General features: G+C 42.2%; 1 protein-coding gene and 1 long non-coding RNA gene across 4 annotated transcripts in view; one reads left to right on the forward strand and one right to left on the reverse strand.

The window, feature by feature from the left end:
• LOC115094537 overlaps positions 1 to 3363 on the reverse strand; it is a 69276-nt gene extending 65913 nt beyond the window's left edge. The window contains exon 1 of one of the 2 annotated variants that reach the window (XR_003857576.1): positions 3091 to 3363. This is a non-coding gene — a long non-coding RNA (uncharacterized LOC115094537). Of the gene's footprint in view, positions 1 to 2912; positions 3035 to 3090 lie in introns of those variants that run through there. The other variant, XR_003857577.1, reaches the window with a different exon arrangement.
• Positions 2939 to 19861, forward strand: part of LOC115094533 (ligand of Numb protein X 2-like) — a 91033-nt gene continuing 74110 nt past the window's right edge. Inside the window, exon 1 of one of the 2 annotated variants that reach the window (XM_029607682.1) lies at positions 2939 to 3073. The gene's annotated coding sequence lies outside the window, so the exon portion shown is untranslated. Of the gene's footprint in view, positions 3074 to 3429; positions 3586 to 19861 lie in introns of those variants that run through there. The other variant, XM_029607683.1, reaches the window with a different exon arrangement.

Below are 19861 nucleotides of genomic sequence, written 5' to 3' on the forward strand. Positions count from 1 at the left end.
CCGGATCTCCAGGTAATTTAAAGCATTGGGGGGGGTTCGGGAGGGTGGGGGATTTAATTTAATGGGTCGGGGGTGGGTTTTAGGGGGTTTTAGTGTGCCGGTTTTCCTGCCCTCCCCCTTCCCCCGATTTACGATTTTTTAACGATAAATCGGGGGAATTGGTATTGTATCGTGGCCCTAACGATTTTTTGACGATTTAAAATATATCGGACGATATTTTAAATCGTCAAAAAACGATTCACATCCCTACCAAAGACATGTCCTTCCTCATTTATCGAGAAAAGAATTACCCTACTATTTAGTGCAGGCTTCCAAGGCTCTCTGCGCCCTTCCTTGAAAGAAGAAGCTGCCACTCCTTTGCCATGTGGCTCAGAATTCTGTGTGATGTGATGTTATTAGGCTGTCACTGCTTTGAAGTATCATTTGGGTCACTGACTGAAAAAGATCACAGGACCTCTACAGTATATGTAAGTTAGGCAACTTAACATGAGCTTACAGAAACCGCAATGTAGTAAGAAGGTGTGAGTAAAAAACATGTCTGGAACTTCAGTGCATATTTTCTTTACTTTCATGCTAAAAAAATTTTTTTTAACTCCCAATGCAGTAAGGGGCGGATTTTAAAAGCCCTGCTCGCGTAAATCCACCCGATTTACGCGAGCAGGGCCTTGCGCGCCGGTGCGCCTATGTTCCATAGGCCTACCGGCGCGCGCAGAGCCCCGGGACTCGCGTAAGTCCCGGGGTTTTTCGAGGGGGGCGTGTCGGGAGCAGGGCCGATCGGCGTGGCATTTTGGGGGCGGGATGCGGCGTTTCGTGGGCGGGCCCAGGGGCGTGGTTACGGCCCGGGGCGGTCCGAGGGCATGGCCGCACCCTCCGGAACCGCCCCCAGCTCCGTCTCGGCGCGCTAGCGGCCCGCTGGCGCGCGGGGATTTACTTCTCCCTCCGGGAGGCGTAAATCCCCCGACAAAGGTAAGGGGGGGGGTTAGACAGGGCCGGGGGGTGGGTTAGGTAGAGGAAGGGAGGGGAAGGTGAGGGGAGGGCGAAAGAGAATTCCCTCCGAGGCCGCTCCGATTTCAGAGCGGCCTCGGAGGGAATGGAGGCAGGCTGCGCGGCTCGGCGCGCGCTGGCTACACAAAATCGGCAGCCTTGCGTGCGCCGATCCAGGATTTTAGCGGATACGTGCGGCTATGCGCGTATCTACTAAAATCCAGCGTACTTTTGTTTGCGCCTGATGCGCCAACAAAAGTACGCGAAGGCGCACTTTTTTAAAATCTACCCCTCAGCTAATGCATCAGGACTCAAAAAAAAAAAGCAAGCTAATCCAAAAACATGCTATAAAAAGAGTTTCTACACCAAAAACACGACTTTTGTGTATTTTGTCTCCACTTGTTTTTCTGTTTACTTCCTGTTGTACTGCCTTTAGTGTTCTGCTTCCATAGCAGCCTTCCCTTCTCTTTTGCAATGCTATTGTTCATGCTTTGCTCTGCCAACTGGTGGTCAGCCTGCACTTCACTGTTTCTGCTATTTTCAGTGCAGCTGGCTCTAAAGGGTTAACCTCTGACTAGGAAGCAGGAGTGTTTCTCCTTGTGTGGATTCAGCAGCTAATCTGGTCACCCCTGCAAAATAATATCCATTTTACCCATCTATTGCTGTGGTCCAAACTGCTCTGGTTGCTGCTATTTCCAGCAAGACTCTGTTTACTTATATTTTACTTGTTAGCCTGGAGTTGAAGCAGTTATCGACTGTTGTTCGACTAATTGCACTATCTTATAACTTGCTTAATTCATATACACTATGTAAATTTGTACATAATTCTTATCCTGTAAGCACCCTCTCCTGCTTTTTGCCCTTCTCTCCAGTTAGAATTTGTTTAACCTATCTTTTCTGTAACAGCCTAGTTCCACGTTCCCTGTTATAATGTTCCATGTAAATATAATGTTACATGTAAATATAATGTTCCATGTAAATATGTTACATGTTCCATGTAAACCGCCATCCCGGCGATAGTTATCTCTGTTATCTGTGAACCGGAGTGATATGTATATTATACAGGAACTTCCGGTATATAAAAACCAAAAATAAATAAATAAAATAAATAATGTAACTTTTGCTTTCTCTGTTAACTGGTTCCCCCTAGTTTATTGTAAACCGGTACGATAAGACCTGGTCTTGAGCATCGGTATATTAAAAGAATTTAAATAAATAAATAAATAAATAAATAATCTTTGCAAGTAAAAAACCATTGTTAAGTAAGTTGTGCACAGTGTAGCAGAGACAGAATAATGTACATATAACACAATTTGTACACAAAGCATATGCTCTACACATAAAATTTATGAGCATAAATCGTGTTTTATGGACATACAACATGTTTCCTGTGAAGAAAGGTTTATGTGCATATCGCTGGAACTACTGCAACATTTATTTGTATGCATACAATACTTGTTCTGAGCAGGGCGAGGGCTACAGCCACAAAAATTACAAAGACCAACACTATACCGAGTCCTGAGTTTACTCAGGCCTCTTATTTTCCTATGTATTCCTTTTGCAGTTAGGGAAGAGAAAACTGAATCTAGAGAGATTGTTTCTTTGTTCTCTAAATAGTTCTCTAAATAAATAAATTTAGTGCTTAATATTAATCTTATGTGCCAATCTAGTCCAGCACTAAAACCGAAGATCCAAGCGCTACTTTATCAGCTCGTAATATCCCCAGGGTTAAAGCTTCAGAAGATCATAGAATACCTGGAGCACCGCGCGCTAACAAGGCTGCGCAAACTGCAGAGCTAGGCAGGCACTCATTCTTAATTCATCCCTTTCCTTAAATTAGGGACTGGAATAAGGAGGACGAGCGGAGGGAAACCTGAAATCCTAAACACGTGCCCGCCCAGGCTCAGCGGCTCCTCCCCCCCCCATACCTGCTAACAGGTTCAGAAGCTCCGCCTCCCTGCGGGTCTCGGGCAGGGTGACGTAAGGCACACCTGGCGGCGGCTCCGCCTCCTCTCGCGTCAGTTCCTTTTCCCTGGCGCCGAAAGAGGGGGAGAGAAGCCGTAGCTGGACCCGGCGAGCGGCGCCTCAGGTGAGCGGGAACCTTACCCTGCTGGGTCCTTACAAAGGAGGAGGAGGAGGAGTTGTCGTCCATCAGGGGCCGGTGTCCGGGGGCGGTTGCTTTCTCTTTCCTCAGAGAGGGCTCGTGGCCCACCCAACCCCGCTGCGACTCCGGGAGTCGCTGACACCTGTGGGGGGGGTTTGCCTTTTATTTTCATGGGGGGGGGGGCGCGCGACACGCGGGTGAAAACAAAGTGGGGCGAAGCGCGGCTCCGCCGGTGAGAAGGGTGACCGACCGGTCCCTGGCGCGAGCGGTGACCCTGTGAGAGGGGAGGCCACGCCCCCGAGCGCACGCAGCGGCGGCGGACGCACCTGTGTTGGAGAGCGCGAGCAGTCCCATGTGCACGCGCCGCTCTCCTGCTCCTGTTGTCGGCTTCCCGCGAGCGAGTTAGTGTTTTGCACTTCTGCAAAGAGGGCGAGGGAAAGAAAGGAAATGGCAGCAGCGGGCTGACAGGGGTGCAGCTGGAGCACGCAGTATTTCTGGTAACTGGCACAGATTGGGGGGTTTAAAAAACAAAAACAAAGGGCTACCCCACCTGAGCCTAAGAAATCTAAATGGAACGGGTAGATGTGAATCGGTTATTTACTCTTTCGGATAGTAGAAGAACTAGGGGACACTCCATGAAGTTAGCATGGGGCACATTTAAAACTAATCGGAGAAAGTTCTTTTTTACTCAACGCACAATTAAACTCTGGAATTTGTTGCCAGAGAATGTGGTTAGTGCAGTTAGTGTAGCTGTGTTTAAAAAAGGATTGGATAAGTTCTTGGAGGAGAAGTCCATTACCTGCTATTAAGTTCACTTAGAGAATAGCCACTGCCATTAGCAATGGTTACATGGAATAGACTTAGTTTTTGGGTACTTTCCAGGTTCTTATGGCCTGGATTGGCCACTGTTGGAAACAGGATGCTGGGCTTGATGGACCCTTGGTCTGACCCAGTATGGCATTTTCTTATGTTCTTATGCTTCGACGGACACGTCAGGTGAATCAGTGTTCTGGGAGCGCACCAAGCGACAGGGAGCACAGCACCTCCTGCGCGGTCTAACAAGGAAGTATATTTCAGGTCTGGCTGCCTTGGTTTCTGCTGTCAGCAGCTGCTGCGAAGCAGTGATTTGTCATCGGCAACCAAAAACTTAAGCAGTGAAAAGAGCCTTCCTGTAGAACTTTCCAATTGATTGGTTCAAACAGGTTGGCAATTTCCTTAACCAAAGATTTGTAATTCCTTTTTTGGGGGGAGGGGGAGATGGGAATGAGCTATATCTGATCGTGACCGAGAGAGACCCTGGCCTGTACTGCTCCAGTAGGACCTCTAACGATGGAATGGAGTTCTGTGCCGATACACAAGTCAGGCCTGTTATCTTAACACACAGACCGGTCTCCTAGCTTGGTCACTCCAGAATCTGTCTTCACACTCACAGCTAACATTCACATTTGCTTGAGACTTGCTACTGTTTACGGTTGTATTAAAAGGAGATCAGAAAACAAGTTACACATTTATCCTGAAATCTCTACATCCACCCAGGAACACCATCTCACACCTTAAGTTACTTTGGGAACGTATAACATATGAGTTAATGTATGTGAACTGAATTTTTTAATGTGACTAGAATAGGGTGCTAAGACATTAGCTAATCTAGAACTGAATACTAGTGTGGAAGAATGTGTGAAAATACTATATTGATTCCGCTAAATGTACGTGCTTGGAATTTTGGAATCACATTTAGTTCGGGAGTCATTCCCAAGTATGAATAGGACAGATTGAAACTATTCTGGTGGCAGTGAGGACCGCTTGGTAATTTGCTTGCCTGGTGTAGGGGTGGCAGAATTGTGGTACATGTGGGCAGCAATGACAAAAAAATGTGGGAGGGAGTTTCTGGAAGTTGTCATGTAGGATTTTAGGTGGAAAGCTGAAATGTTCCTTGTGCAGGTCCACAGAAGCAGACAGAGCTCTGGAATCTCAATGTGTGGTTGAGACAAGGGTGCAGGGAAGAGGGAATCAGTTTCAGGACCTGGGCAATCTTCTGGGGAAGGGGTAATGTTTTCCAAAAGGTGAAACTGGGCTGCTGGGGCTAACCTTTAAAAAGGAGATAGAGCAGCTTTTAAAATGATGGAGGAAGAAAGCAGACAGTCGCTCAGCAGCACATGGTTTGGAGGGAGGTATCTTTGAAGGACACTGATGAAACAGGAGAGTTAGGGCATCCCAACAGAGATACCAATAAACCAACTTTTGATGCAACTCCAACATTACTCTCTGCTTCAACGGCAGGGGGTAGTGGGAAATTTGACTCAAACAGTAACCAACAAGGGCCCTGGTGGTCTGTGAAACTGATAGTTATGGGAGCTTGCTGGGCAGATTGGATGGGCTGTTTCTGCCGCCATTTCTATGTTTCTATAAAATGAATAAAATAGAAAAAAAAACCTGAAAGGTACAGCTGTAAAGGTTAAGAGTATGCAACAAGTGCAGACATTGTTTAAAAAAAACAAATCTTAGAAACACAGTCCAGTTGTATTCCACTCGTTAAGAAAGGTGGAAAGAAGGCCAAATGATTGTAGGCATGGCTAAAAAGTGAGGTGAAAGACTATTTTATCCCAAAAAAATCCTTCAAAAATTGGAAGCAGGATCCATCCGAAGAAAATAGGGAAAAGCATAAGCATTGTCAGGTTAAATGTAAAAGATTGATAAGGCAGGCTGAGAGAGAATTTTAAAAGAAGTTGGCTGTAGGGGCAAAAACTCGTAATGAAAACTTTTTAATATATACCCAAAGCAGGAAGCCTGTGAGGGAGTTGGTTGGACCGTTAGATAATTGAGGGATAAAGGGGCACTTAGGGAAGATAAGACCATCATTGAAAGATTAAGGGGTAGATTTTCAAAGGGGTATGCGCGTACCCCCCCGAAAACCTACCCCAAACTCCCCCTGCGCGTGCCGAGCCTATTTTGCATAGGCTCGGCGGTGCGCACAAGCCCCGAGACGCGCGTAAGTCCCAGGGCTTTGCAAAGGGGGCGTGTCGGGTGGGCGGCACGAATTTTGGGGCGGGGCGGGAGGCATGTCGAGGGCATGACGCCGGCCCAGGGATGTGGTCGAGGCCCCCGGACCAGCCCCCCGGGTCGGGTGATGGTGCGCCAGCAGCCCGCTGGCACGCGCAGATTTACGCCTGCTTTTGGCAGGCGTAAATCTGCCAACAAAGGTGGGGGGGGGGGGGTCGGGGAAGGTGAGGGGAGGTGGAAGGAAAGTTCCCTCCGAGGCTGCTCCGGGCTCGGCGTGCGCAGGTTGCACAAATGTGTTGCCAGAGGACGGCGCTTAGTGCATTTAGTGTAGCTGGGTTTAAAAAAATTTGGCTAAGTTCCTGGAGAAGTCCATTATCTGCTATTAATCAAGTTGACATAGGAGGGAATAGCCACTGCTATTAATTGCATCAGTAGCATGGGATCTATTTAATGTTTTGGGTATTTGCCAGGTACTTGTAGCCTGGATTTAGAAACCAGGATGCTGGCCTTGATGAACCCTCAGTCTGACCCAGTATGGCGACTTCTTATGTTCTTAAGGTATGCTTCCCAATGGGTATTGCATTCTTCTGGGCAGATCCAATTCACAATATCTTTTGTTCAGTATTAAAGGCTTCAAGTAAGTAGGGCAAGAGCCTTTTCATTCACGGATCTGAATTTATGGGATGGGCTTGCTAGACAGTTGAGAGAAGAACCTGATTATTGTAAGCTAAGAGAGAAATTGAAAGCTCCTTTATTTATGCAAGCTTATTTTATTGATGGGATAATTAGCATGGAATCCGTCAAACCTTTGGGATCCTGATAGGTACTTGTGACCTAGATTGGCCACTGTTGCAAATAGGATACTGGACTTGATGGGCCTTTCGACTGACCCAATATGGGAAGTGTGTGTGTGAAAATCCTATTATGTTATTATTTAATATAGAAATGAGCTTGTTTATCCAAGTTAATAGAATCATCCAGTATCAATTCAGAGCTGGTCAAAACTGACTTCTGGATAGCAACAGATACTCTGGAATTAATGCAAATTTACTTTGTAATCTTCTCCAGAGATATTGATTGGATGCAGAAATCATTTTTCTGTTTGATTAGTTACATGCAGAAATACTGTAAGGCTTTTTTTTAGCATACAGATTGAAGGGCACATAATCAAGGGCATCATATAGTGTTTTTTTTCTTTCTAATAACTTGTCACAAGTTTGTGCAGAAATTTGCTCTTTTTTTTTTTTAACTGAAAAATATTCTAGGGAAGTGAAAGTAGGGGTGGGAATGTGGGAGGAGTGCGTATTCTTTGAATCTTAATATCAGGGAAAAGTGGATAGCATTGGTATGCAGGATGTTTGTATGCTAGTTTTTTGTTACCCCTTGTTTTGCTGTGAACCGGTACGATAAGATATTTGTCTTGAGTATCGGTATATTAAAAGATCTTAAATAAAATAAATAAATAAAGAAGGGTATGTTGGGATGAAGAATTTTGTTTTGAATGCGTTTATTCAACCAATGCTTGAGGGGCACTGACAATCTCATATTTCAGGAGGTGGGCTTGATAGTGGGTTATCTTGGGTGGGGGAATATGAGGGGAAGTTTTTATGTTCTAGACTGATTTCAGGTTAATATCAAATGATGTCCTGGTGAGCGCAAGGAAACAGTATGCACCAGAGTCTGACTGTAGACATTGTATTGTTCAGCCCATTAACCTTAATAAAAGATTTAAAGTAACTGAAAAATATGCAAAAATTCTCTCATTTGTGTTCTTTTTCTAACTATTACTGCTATGCAGACAGGATCTGTCCTGGTATGAAAATTGAAGTTTTCATTTTAGCCCACTTCACACTGTGAGCTGAAGAGATGCATAAAAAAGAGAGATATCCCAGCACTGAATGCTGGTGAAGATCTACTAAACCACAATAGTGACACAAATCCTTAAATTATCCTTTGCTCCTGCCAAGAAATCTGGGATTTTCAGAGGTACAAAATGTGTTCTTCTATACAGGTGGGCAGACATGGTCTGTGCCAGAATCATAAATGGTGTGTTATGCCGTTCATAGCGAGTGCCTGTCATCAACCTCAGTGTTTTGCAAAATTTCAGAGCCTCATGCATAGTGGAGTATCTGGATATACTTTCTTAGTAGTATAGCCTTCTTATGCCTTAAAAAGATATTTTTTCCATCACGAGGGATATTCAGCTTTCTATGGAGATTTAATCCATTACCTAGTTTTTTTGTACTTTTTGATTTTACAGAATCAGTTGTAGTGATTATTTGTTTTGTTTGACCTACCGTGTAGCATATGTAATTTTAGAAAGAAAAGTCCTGTGGGGCAGGAGTGCCTTGTGAAACAGTACGAGCTTTCTGTTTTATGCCATAGGGGTGCAGTCGTCCTAATTAAAATGCTCTTGAAAAGTGCTGCATGGTGTTGGTATTTGGTTTAGCCCACTGTGATTTCAACAAGTCTGGCTATTACATTCAAAATAAGGGTTATGATAGAAACATTCAGATACCTGGTGGGCTTCCATACTGCACAAGAAGGTGGAATTTTGTATAGAAGAAAACGGTCAAGCAGTCAAGACATGAACTTGGAAAGATGGCAGCCCAGAGGAAGAGTGAGGGAGTACTGCTTTACTGAGAGGGGTGGATGGCTGGAATACGTACGTGGTAATGTCAGTTTTGGTCATCAGGCACACCTAGTACAGATACAGAAAGCAATGAATGGTAGGGAGCGATGACATAGTATATATAATATACTATGTCATATATATTTATTTATAATAAATAAATAAATAAATATAAGGGCAACTGGGTGTGTGAGAGCCTTATCTGCTGACAGCTTTGTTATAGCTTAGTTTTCAGAAAGATAATGGGCAAGTTATACTCTGGAAATTTGCTGATCTAGACCTTGTGTGTTAAGAAACTGCCTTTTTTTCCTTTTCCTTCGTAGAAGTGACGGCAGAAAAGGACCAAATGGCCCATCCAGTCTGCCCAGCAAGCTTATGGTAGCAACTGCAGTGCCGTGCAGGTCACCCCCATGCTTAGTTTCCCAGACTGCCAAAGTCAGGGCCCTTATTGGTTAAGGGTAGTAACTGCTGCACCAGCAAGTTACCCCCAAGCACTCTTTTATTTATTCCCATCCTCTAGCCTTTAGGGATCCACAGTGTTTATCCCATGCCCCTTTGAATTCTTTCACTGTTTTTGTCTTCATCACTTCCTCAGGAAGTGTATTCCAGGCATCCACCACCCTCTCCGTGAAGAAATATTTCCTGACGTTGGTTCTGATGGATGGCTATTGTTGATGAAGGGTGTCTTTTTTTTTTTTTTTTTACAGTGAGGACAAGTACATTTCACCATAGTCTTGCTCCCTCAGCAGTGCTGGTTCCAAGCTAGTGGTAACTTCCGCCTTCCACTCTAGTGGCAATGGGAAAAAGGAAGCAAAATTATAAAATAGTTCCATGGTTGGTGACCTGGCAGAAAATCACCACTGCCCCTCAGCAGGATAGTTGTACTCCATTAATATAATTTCACAACCTTTGATATGCAAGGAATGAGGTTTTAGTAATATTGGTGTGGATTTGTACACAGCAAATCAGTATGTAACTTCAGACATGAGGTTTTTGGTTCTGTAACAGTTGTTGCAGTAGACCTGAACTGTAAATATAGTTGGGAATCTGTATTTCGCCATGGTGCTAGGGAATTCCAGATCATGCTGAGCTTTTCATAGCACTGATTGACATCGGAAACTTCATGTGCAGTGAAACGGCTGCACGAAGCTCCCAGGCCAACGTGTCCCATTTTGTTTCCTGTATGTATTGTCTTCAGCTTCATTAGCTCAGTTCTGTAACCCAAACAAATAGAATTCTAAATTCTGTTATACCAAACTGAAATAGAAGGTACATGAATATTTATGATCTTTGTTCTATGTAGTTTGTCGTGGCTTTTAAACTGATAAAAGGGCAGACAGTATATGTTGATGTACTCTGCTGAGGGTACTAATTGTAAGATCAGAAAACCATGAGTACTTTTTTAAAATTGAATTTCTTGATCTGTTTTTTATTTTATTTTATTCAGACTTAGCTCATACTTTTTCATTGGTGGTTCAAGATTAATTACATTCAGGTATGGTAGGTATTTTCCTGTCCCCAGAGGGTTTACAATCTAAGGGGGTCAGCAACTAAGCTGCATTAGGCATTTACTGCACGGTAGATGCCTAGTACAGCAATAACATGCTACTCCATCCATTTTGACTTTTTTGGATTAATCCTTAATTGATGAGTAAGCCTAGTGGTTAGGACAGCGGGCTACAAACCAGGGAAGACTGGGTTCAAATCCTGTTACCGCTCCTTGTGACCTTGGGCAAGTCATGTTACCCTCTGTTGCCTCAGGTACAATGTTTATATTATAAGCCCTTTGAGGGTAGGGAAATAGCTGCATTACCTGAATGCAATCTGCTTTGACGTGTCAAAAAGCAGAATAAAAATCAAATCAAATTTTGTTTTGGACAATGTCTGTGGGGCTGCTTTATGCAGAGGTCTAAAATGAAGCAATATATATGCTAGCCAAAGGACAAGTAGTAAGTGAAAGTGTGTGTATTTTCTTTCTTAAGCCTACTTTCTAAAGGAGAAAGTTTGATTTGATTTATATTCTGCCTTTCAGGCACTTCAGAATGGATTACATTCAGGTACTGTACATATTTCCCTATCCCAAGAGGGCTTACAATTTAAGAGGCTGATGTAAAAAGCTGAGGGTTTAAACTGTGCACTGAAATTCAGCGCACAAGCTAACTTTTTTTTTTTAACTCCCAGTGCAGCGAACTAAAGGAGTTAAATGCACATAGACCAGAAAGTGTGTGCAAAGAAAAGGCATAGTGTGCAGCAAAATATGATTTATGTATATCTCATATTGTATATATAGAAAGTATGATTTGTGAACAAATCATGTTTTTCGCATATAAAACGAATTGTGCACACAAAATGTTTTTTGCATTTAGTGTCCTGCCCCTGATGGATACTGAGACCAGGGGGGAAATGACCCCATTCCCCCTCCAGGACTACCCGGGGGGGGGGGGGGGGAAGAGAGAGACGGACGAGGACAACTGACTAGCCTGGCAAGGATTCTGTTTACCACTCTCTCAGTAAGGAAGTGTTAATCCCTTCAACTAAACTGAAGAGTAACAATGCCTCTTTGAAACTTACCTTTATCTGCTTTCAAGTTTGTATGTTAACCGCCCCCCCCCCCCCCACACACACACACACACACGAGAGATTGCTTAGAGTAAATCAGAAATTCTTTGATAGGTCTGAATTCCCTTACAATGGCATGCTGCAGCCTACCGCATAAAAAAAAAACCCAAAAGTTTCTTAGCTGTTTATGTACTTGACAGAAGGCTAATTATAAGGTAGTGAGCTGAATGTGGTGGAAGATTAATTGTTGAAGGGAATCACATTTCCTCTTGCTGTGTGTTCACACTTAGCTGCAGGAACTGTACTTTGGAGTCTAATTTTTGGTTTCTTCTGCCAGTGCTTAAGAAGACAATGGGAAGGAGCACCAGTGACTGGTATGTGGGTTGCAGCCTGTCACTGTAATTTAGTAAATCTGTCTCGGCTGCTGGATAGTTAAGACCTGGTTATGTACCTAGTAGAACTGCTTTTGATTACTGCTGTGTTTGACAAAGAGGGTCTGTTGAAATGCTAATGCTCAAGATTGCTTTGGAAAGTGAGAGGAGCATTTTCACCTCTAGCTCTATTGTGTTTTCGGGCTATGAGGTACTTGTACACTTGGTGTCCAAAAAGCAGGCTTAATTTGAAAGGCTTTCTAGCTGTAATGCATTCATAGCAAGCTATTTTTTTCTGATTACTACCCTATTTTGTTATTTGCATACACAGGTAATGAATAAGCATGAGATTTGCATGCACTAGGTATATCCTGAAAACCCGACTGGCTGGGGAGGCCCACAGGACCGGTTTGAGCATCACTGATCTAGATAATTTAGATTGGGACTTCGATTTAGTTAATCTTTCTAACCCAGTACGATGACGTAATGCTGTTTCAGCAGTCCTTGATTGCAAAACACATCTCAGACTCTGTAAATATATATATATCTGGTATAGTTCGGAATTCCAAAATCTGCCTGCAGTTGAGAAAATGAAACATAACCCTCTTCCGTCCACATCTGATCCCTATTGCCTCGAGAGTTCAATACAAAAGCTTATCCCTTATACACAAGACCACTAGTCAACGAAAACATACAATGGCTACACGACTCACTCCGCTTCCATACTTCCAGCAGACCCACCAGAACCGCCTACCAAGGAACCCTCCCCTAAACTCGCACACCTCTCATCCACAAGGGACAGAGCATTCTCAATAGCAGGTCCCTCAATTTGGAAAACAATGCCCCCCGACCTCCGCATAGAACCATGCACACTGAAATTAAAAAAAAAAAAACAAAAACCTAAAAACATGGCTCTTCAAACAGGCCTTCCACTAATACCCCTCAACTTTTTTTTTCTCTACTGCGAATCCACATTAAATTTCTTGACTCATTAGCACTCCCGATCAACCTGTACATAGTTTTTCCCATACTTGTTAATCCTATACCCCTGCCACGATGTGCAAATGGTTATCGGTATATAAAAGCCTTTAAATAATAAATATCATAACCCCTTTTTCATACCATCTTCCCTTTAAAAGCCTGCCACGGCACTAGTCCACTACAGACTCTGAGGAAGGAAAACTATTCATTTGGTCATCAACATTATAACCTACAGCAACCTGTGCTCCTTTTGAAGTCGGTGCTGTTGAGGGCTGACCCTGCTTAGCTTCTGAGATACCAAGTCTGCTGAAGCCCAGTGAGATGTTGGACTCCTAATTCAAAATCTAACAACTGCAACATTTCTCTACTCCTGTTAGCCAAAGGTCACATGATGAGACAAATCGGTCTAAGAGAAGTCGTCATACCCAGGCATTACTGGAATAAAGGGGCAATGTCAGAAACTCGTATAATCCACACCTCAGAAGATGCTTAGATTCTTTTAAACTTAGTCATCATTCGTGCTTCTTCTGATATCTGTTGAATAGACGTATGAATTAATATCTGAGTGACTGAAAGGCATAGCAGTTTTTTGTCTGCATACTACTCAACATCTCTGTTTCAACTTGCCATCCCCAGACGGGTGTGAGCTGGAGTCTTCGCCTCTGATTCAGGTTTAGGTTTTCAGGAACTGTCTGTCTACTTATGGAAATAAAAGCAACTCAAGGGAAGCTTCAGGCAGAAAATCTGCTCCTAGCATCAGACAATCGGATGTAAGACTACAGTAAGGGGAGACCCTAGAGTTTTCTGATGTTTGGAGTTAAGGTAGGTCTGACACATGAAGTGTCCCTTCACACCCAGATGTATAATTTTTAAAAGCCATCACAGCTCATGGAAAGGATGGACCAGTGGGATGTTTTTGTGATACTAGAGCTTCGAAGCTGGAAATCCTGATGTAGTTCCTTTACCTAAAGTAAGAGGAAAAGCAAATGTATTTAATGTTCTTTTACAGCATTTACTACCCATGGATGGCATAGATTTGAGTATTAAATGTTTTGATGTGCTGCCTTTTGTCTTTATGTAGTCTGTCGCAGTTTGTGACTTTGCTGCCTTTATCAGATAGCAAACACTCATTTAGTATACTAGGTAACTGTTAATCTTAAATTCATCCCTTAGCATTAATGAATGTTTGACTTCCTTATGTGCAACTCACTGGGCAGGCTTGAGTAGGTCACTTAACGTCTGTGCTCAGGCTTAGGTTTGTATTTATTTGATTTATATTCTGCTTTTTCAGATACTTCAAAGTAGATTACATGCGGGTACTATAGTTTGTAAACCCTATGGAAAAGGATGGGGCTAGGGACACTGAAGGAAGGAAGCAATTCCTGGTAGAGAGGGAGTCCTGGCTGTCCCTAAGTAGTGCCTCTTGTCTGATAGTTGTCGCTACAGCAGCTATACTTGGGGGCAGGAGTAATTGGTTGTACAGCCTGATTATTTGGGTGATTTTCTGTTTTAGCCTTGTGCATTGCTATGTATTTAATATGTGGTATATTCAATTCTGTCACTTCACCGGCACAGATTATCCACATCCCAGGAATGAGTAATGCAATAGTTTGTAGACAAAGTACTCAACAGCACGAGCTAAAGCTCAGATAAGTTATGAAACAGAATTTCTTCTCCTTACAACCAGAGAATTAGACCAAGTGCAAAATACCTCATGGACAACCAAATCTACTTGCTGTATAAATCACTTAACCTGTGCATCAAAATTTCTTGCACCCTTTTTGATCACATGTTCAGTATGAGAGACTAAGACTTTATATATAAATATAAAGGCATCTGGTTTTCATGTTATGGTTTATTCTTAGATCTGAGAAGGAATACTAGCTGTTAAAAAAAAAAACAAAAAACAAACAAACAAAAAACAAAAGTTTATGCTTAGTGTCTTCTTGGAGAGTATTACCTGGATATAGCAGGATGTTTTTTAGTTCCTCCTCAGTCAGAGATTTCATGCCCACCATATATTTATTTATTTTTCTCAAAATGACTGAGGCTCCCTGAAAAAGACGTGGTTGCTAGTAACTCTCTAAAGAATTTTTTTAAAATTTTATCTTTTATTTTTAATATTCTGTTTCCATATCTGACTGAGCAGAAATACTGTGACGTTTGGTTGCAGAAAATTGAGTGCTTTTATGCCGCCTCCACCGAGGAGGAAATAAGTCTTGTAGTATTCTTTAGTTCAGGAGCTTGAAATATTCACTAACTAAATAGAACAGGAATGCGGGAACACCAAATGAAAGTTAACGTGGGTGGTGCATATGGCCAGTCGAAGCTCAAATTGACCCTTGAAAGCTATAAGTTCTTTGTGGCAAGGATTCTTATTGCTATGTTCCTGCATAGTTATACCAGTTCTCCTGCTGCACCACAAATTGTACTAGACTAGTGACTGTGTTTTCATATTTTTCTTGTTTGCTGTAAAGTTTGTTTGATATACAGAATTGTGTAGTTAAATTACCTACCAACGACATAGGAAAATGTGGGAGAGAGGTTCTGGAAGCCAAATTTAGGATTTTAGGTAGGAAGCTGAAATCCAAAACCTCCAGGGTGGCATTCTCTGAAATGCTCCCTGTTCCACGTGCAGGTCCCCAGAGACAGGCAGAGCTCTGGAGTCTGTGTGAATGAGATGATGGTGCAGGGAAGAGGGATTCAGCTTTGTTAGGAACTAGGGAAACTTTTGGGGGAGGGGAGACCTTTTTTTTTTTTTTTTTCCCCCCCCCCCCCCCCCCCCCGAAAGGATCGGCTCCACCTTAACCAGAGTGGAACCAAGCTGCTGGCACTAACTTTCAAAAAGGAGACAGAGCAGCTTTTAAACTAGAACAAGGAGGAAAGCTGTCAGTCACTCAGCAGTGAATGGTTCGGAGAAATGTATCCTTGAAGGATACTAATGAAACAGGAGACTTGGGGCATCCCAACAGAGCTTCCATTAAAAGCAAACACAGTCCATATGCCTATATGTAAAAAATCACAGAAGCTAATGATTTCAGAATTATCCCTAACTGAAAAGCAGGTTGTTAATTCAAACAAAAAACACATTTTGAAATGTCTGTATGCCAATGCCAGAAGTCTAAGAAGTAAGATGGGAGAGTTAGAGTGTATAGCAGCAAATGATGAGTGACATAATTGGCATCACAGAGACTTGGTGGAAGGAGGATTACCAATGGGACAGTGCTATATCAGGGTACAAATTATATTGCAATGATAGGGAGGATCAACTTGGTGGGGGTGTGGCACTTTATGTCCGGGAGGGTATAGAGTCCAACAGGATAAAGATCGTACAAGAAACTAAATGCTCAGTAGAATCTATATGGGTAGAAATCCCATGTGTGTTGGGTAAGAGTATAGTGATAGGAGTATACTACCGACCACCTGGACAAAAGTCAGGCAGATGATGAAATGCTAAGAGAAATCAGGGAAGCTAACCAATTTGGCAGTGCAGTGGTGATGGGAGATTTCAGTTACCCTAATATTGACTGGGTAAATGTAACATCAGGACTTGCTAGAGACATAAAGTTCCTGGATGTAATAAATGACTGCTTCATGGAGCAATTGGTTCAGGAACCAACAAGAGAAGGAGCTATTTTAGATTTAATTCTTAGTGGAATGCAGGATTTGGTGAGAGAGGTAACTGTGGTGGGGCCACTTGGCAAAAGTGATCATAACATGATCAGATTTAAACACTGGAAGGGGGACAATAAGTAAATCTGCAGGTCTAACACTAAACTTTCAAAAGGGAAACTGATAAAATGAGGAAAATAGAAAAAAAACTGAAAGGTGTAGCTGCAAAGGTTAAAAGTGTTCACAGGCATGGACATTGTTTAAAAATACAATACTAGAGGCGCAGTCCATATGTATTCCACACATTAAGAAAGGTGGAAGGAAGGCAAAACGATTACCGTCATGGTTAAAAGGTGAGGTGAAAGAGGCTATTTTAGCCAAAAAAAATCCTTCAAAAATTGGAAAAGGATCCATCTGAAGAAAATAGGCTAAAACATAAGCATTGTCAAGCTAAGTGTAAAACATTGATAAGGCAGGCGAAGAGAGAATTTGAAATGAAGATGGCCATAGAGGCAAAAACTCACAAAATCTTTTTAAAATATATCCAAAGCAAGAAACCTGTGAGGGAGTTGGTTGGACCATTAGATGACCGAAGGGATAAAGGGGTTCTTAGGGAACATAAGACCATTGCAGAAAGATTAAATGAATTCTTTGCTTCCGTGTTTACTAATGAGGATGTTGGGGAGATACCAGTTCCGGAGATGGTTTTCGGGGGTGATGAGTCAGACGAACTGAACGAAATCACTGTGAACCTAGAAGATGTAGTAGGCCAGATTGACAAACTAAAGAGTAGCAAATCACCTGGACCGGATGGTATGCATCCTAGGGTACTGAAGGAACTAAAAAATGAAATTTCTGATGTATTAGTTAAAATTTGTAACCTATCATTAAAATCATCCATTGTACCTAAAGACTGGAGGGTAGCCAATGTAACCCCAATATTTAAAAAAGGCTTCAGGGGTGATCTGGGTAACTATAGACCAGTGAGCCTGACTTCAGTGCTGGGAAAAATAGTGGAAACTATTCTCAAGATCAAAATCGTAGAGCATATAGAAAAACATGGTTTAATGGAACACAGTCAACATGGATTTACCCAAGGGAAGTCTTGCCTAACAAATTTTTTTTGAAGGGGTTAATAAATATGTGGCTAAAGGTGAACCAGTGGATGCAGTGAATTTGGATTTTCAGAAGGCGTTTCACAAAGTCCCTCATGAGAGGCTTCTACGAAAACTAAAAAGTCATGGGATAGGAGGCGATGTCCTTTTGTGGATTACAAACTGGTTAAAAGACAGGAAACAGAGTAGGATTAAATGGTCAATTTTCTCAGTGGAAAAGGGTAAACAGTGGAGTGCCTCAGGGATCTGTACTTGGACCGGTGCTTTTCAATATATATATAAATGATCTGGAAAGGAATACGACAAGTGAGGTTATCAAATTTGCGGATGATACAAAATTATTCAGAGTAGTTAAATCACAAGTGGATTGTGATATTTTACAGGAGGACCTTGCAAGACTGGAAGATTGGGCATCCAGATGGCAGATGAAATTTAATGTGGACAAGTGCAAAGTGTTGCATATAGGGAAAAATAATCCTTGCTGTAGTTACATGTTAGGTTCCATATTAGGAGCTACCACCCAGGAAAAAGATCTAGGCATCATAGTGGATACTTTAAAATCGTCGGCTCAGTGTGCTGCAGCAGTCAAAAAAGCAAACAGAATGTTTGGAATTATTAGGAAGGGAATGGTTAATAAAACTGAAAATGTCATCATGCCTCTATATCGCTCCATGGTGAGACTGCATTTTGAATACTGTGTACAATTCTGGTCGCCGCATATCAAAAAAGATATAGTTGCGATGGAGAAGGTACAGAGAAGGGCAACCAAAATGATAAAGGGGATGGAACAGCTCCCTTATGAGGAAAGGCTGACGAGGTTAGGGCTGTTCAGCTTGGAGAAGAGACGGCTGAGGGGGGATATAATAGAGGTCTTTAAGATCATGGGAGGTCTTGAACGAGTAGATGTGAATCGGTTATTTACACTTTCGAATAATAGAAGGACTAGGGGGCATTCCATGAAGTTAGCAAGTAGCACATTTAAGACTAATCGGAGAAAATTCTTTTTCACTCAATGCACAATTAAGCTCTGGAATTTGTTGCCAGAGGATGTGGTTAGTGCTGTTAGTGTAGCTGGGTTCAAAAAAGGTTTGGATAAGGTCTTGGAGGAGAAGTCCATTAACAGCTATTAATCAAGTTTACTTAGGGAATAGCCACTGCTATTAATTGCATCAGTAGCATGGGATCTTCTTAGTGTTTGGGTAATTGCCAGGTTCTTATGGCCTGGATTGGCCACTGTTGGAAACAGGATGCTGGGCTTGATGGACCCTTGGTCTGACCCAGATTGGCAAGTTCTTATGTACTGATTAAAACAAAATACATATATTGAGAACCTGTAAGGTTGTTTTTCCTTTTCCTGTGTATTTGTGGCTCATGATTCTAGTCCTTGAGGATGGTAAACAGGTTTGTTTTGTCAGGGTATCTATGGTGAATATTTATTTAGCAGATATATTGGCATGCATTAGAGCCACGGTTTTGCATATGTTGCAAGCCTGTTGCAGATTCTTGTGGACCTAACTTTAAAAATCACTGCTCTAAATTTTTTTTTTCATTAAAATAATAAAGGAACTCTTCTTTGAAATATAGTGTGATTTTTGCATGTATTATTGTACATAAGGTAAACACTGAAAAGTCAATACTTCCAGGGAACCAGTAAATGATTGGCATATCTCATAAGGCGCTCCTTTCACGGTTGTATTTTTTTCTTTTCAAAGAGCTGACTACTGAAATAAAAAAGGAATGGAGCCATGCAGAGGGAGGGGAGTTGGTAGCAGACCATAGGTTTGAGAGAGCTGATTTATAAAGGTCAATTAAGGGGAGTCTCGTGTTGGAATGGCTTCTTGCAAGAAATATGCCTTCAGGTTGAATTTGAAACTGGAAAAGGAGGAGGGGTTAGAGTAGTATGTGGATCTTGTTAAAGTACACTTTAAAATTTGTTGGCTCTAAAGCAGCCCTGCACAGTGCCCAATGAGATGATGATGTTTTTTGCCAAGGGATTATTTGAGCATCTGACAGTTTGTTGGTGTCGATCTCTGTAATTGTGTTTGTCATCTGTATGTTTTAGTAGAACCTATATTTAGTTGGGATAACTAATTTTATAAACTATTCTGTATAATTGAAATAGTAACATCAGGACCTAGACCCAGACTTTGATGCTGAAGAGACACACAATGCCGCCTCTTTCTGCATCTTCGCTTCACTACATTCACTTTTTATTCATTTAATTAATGCTGCCTAAGCATAAATAAAATGTACATATTGCCCAAATGAAGTTTTGGGGTTTTTTTTTGCAATTTTGTATTCGTCGAGCCCAATTTTATAATAGCCTGCATTCAGAGTACACATGGACTTTGACGCACATGAGTTTGCTTTGAAAATTAGCAGGACCATGCATATCTTTGTATAGCACATGCTAGAGAGCAGGTAAATGATATACTACATGTCTATGTCAAGAACTAGCAGCCCAAAACTAGCTCATGACAACCCCCTCATGTCTCTTCATAGA

The sequence above is a fragment of the Rhinatrema bivittatum genome, chromosome 6 (genome assembly GCF_901001135.1).
Source record: "Rhinatrema bivittatum chromosome 6, aRhiBiv1.1, whole genome shotgun sequence".
Lineage (NCBI taxonomy): Eukaryota > Metazoa > Chordata > Amphibia > Gymnophiona > Rhinatrematidae > Rhinatrema > Rhinatrema bivittatum.